Consider the following 2,332-nt stretch of genomic DNA (forward strand, 5'->3'; position numbering starts at 1 on the left):
GGGCAACGCAGCGGCGGCAGAGCGAGGCCACGCCCACTTACTACAGGCCACGCCCCCTCCAGCGAGGCCACGCCCCCTCGGGCGGGAAGGGGAGACCCCGCTCGTAGCCACGCCCACCTCTAAGCCACGCCCCCTCCGGGAACCGCCCACGTGCGTGATCCGGTGCGTGGGGCGGACATTGAGGGGCGGCCCCGGGGGGAAAGTGAGGCCGGGTTGTGTATAGAGGATGTGCCGGGATGTGGGTGCATCCCCCTCCTGCTCCAAACTGACCCTTAATAGCCATAATGGTGGTGAGGATGGCGGTGATGGTGGGGATGGTTCTATCGCCGTAATGAGGGTGTTAAGCATGATGGTGTTGATTAGAAGCATGGTGGGGATTCTATAGTGATGATGATGATGATGATGATGGTGGTGATAATGATGTTGATGATGGTGATGGTGATTCTATAGTGCCAATAATGGTGATGATGGTGGTGATGATGGTGATGGTGGTGATGATGATGATGATGGTGGTGATGATGGTGGTGATGATGATGGTGATGATGGTGGTGATGGTGGTGATAATGATGATGATGGTGGTGGTGATTCTATAGTGCCAATAGTGGTGGTGATGCTTGTGATGATTCTATAGTGACAATGATAGTGATGGTGATGATGGTGGTGATAATGACAGTAGTGGGGGTGATGCTGTAGGGACAATGAAGGTGACAATAATGATGGATGATGATGGTGGTGATGGTGGTGGTGGTGATGATGTGATGGATAGTCATGGTGGTGGATGATGAGTGGTGGTGGATGGGTGGTGGTGATGTCGTGATGCATGATGGGTGACTTGAGTGATTCTAATCCAGTGCCGATGGATGGTGATGATGAATGGTGGTGATTATGTGTGAGTGTGATGATGGTGCTGATGGTGATGAATGGGTGGGGTACAATGAATGATGATTGGTGGTGGGTGATTCTTAGTGCCAATGTGATAGTTGAATGGGTAGATGATGGTGGTGATAATGACAGTAGTGGGGGTGATGCTGTAGGGACAATGAAGGTGACAATAATGATGATGATGATGGTGGTGGTGGTGGCAATGATGGCAGTGATTCTGTAGTGACAATGATGATGGTTATGATGGTGATGATTGTGATAATGATGATGACGTTGATGGTGGTGATGATTCTACAGTGGCAGTGATGGTCACAATGATGGTGATAATGGTGACAATGATGGTGATAATGGTGATATTGGTCACAATGATGGTGACAAAGATGGTGACAATGGTGATGGTGATGATGATTCTACAATGGCAGTGATAGTGACAATGACAACAGTTGTTGGTGGTGATTCTATAGTAACAGCGATGGCAGTGATGATGGTGATGTTGATTCTATAGTGACAATGATGATGGTTGTGATGGTGATGATGGTGATAATGATGATGACATTGGTGATATTCCTATAGTAAAAATGATGGTGGTGATGATGATTCCATAGTGACAGTGGTGATGATGGTGATGATGATGGTGGAGATAACGATGATTCTATAGTGATGATGGTGACAACAACAGAATGTTGTCTCACCACATTAAGCTCACATTGCCCACCACCAAGATGCTTATGCTGCCAAGGGGGGGGGAGGAAGGAGGTAGGGAAGGGAAAGGGGACTTGGGGGGGGGGATGGGGAGAGCACAGGCCAGTGTCTGAGCTGGGAGCAGGCAGGGATGGATCCCTGTAGTGTTTGCAGTGCAGGAGGATCTCAGGCTGCACATATGAGAAAGTGCTTCCACGGAACATAAACGGGAAGTTAAAGGAATGAAATAACAAAGTCAAAATGAACCATTTTTCAGTCTCCTGCGATGAGTTTGGTGTTTTGACACCGTCAGGATAAACATTTTGACACTGCCGAAACAAGAGAGTCAAAGTGGTTCCTCTACGCTGCTTTGCTGGGGAAAACAGCAGCGAGATTGGTGAGATCTGGGGAAGGGCTGATCCTTTATGGAACCCCTCTGTGTGCATGGAGACACGTAGGGCTGCAGGGCTGCATGCAAGGCAATGGGCAGCAACCCACAGCAGAGGCATGGGCACATAGATGTGTGCACACGTGAAGGCACATGCTGAAACACCCATGTGTGCAACCTCATGCCTGCACTCGTGCAGCCCTGTGCACACACACATGCGTGTGCATGCACCGTTGCTGTATATGCATTGCATGGAAGTCACCAGGGTGGGCCTGGTGCTGCTGCACCTCCATGGGAACCCATCCAAGCCCTTTCTCTGCCATGTCCCAGAGCAGTGGTGCTGTGCCAGGTGAGCACCCCATGTGTGCATGAAGGTGATGC

Source organism: Coturnix japonica, chromosome 23 (assembly GCF_001577835.2).
Source record: "Coturnix japonica isolate 7356 chromosome 23, Coturnix japonica 2.1, whole genome shotgun sequence".
In the NCBI taxonomy this organism is placed as follows: Eukaryota; Metazoa; Chordata; class Aves; order Galliformes; family Phasianidae; genus Coturnix; species Coturnix japonica.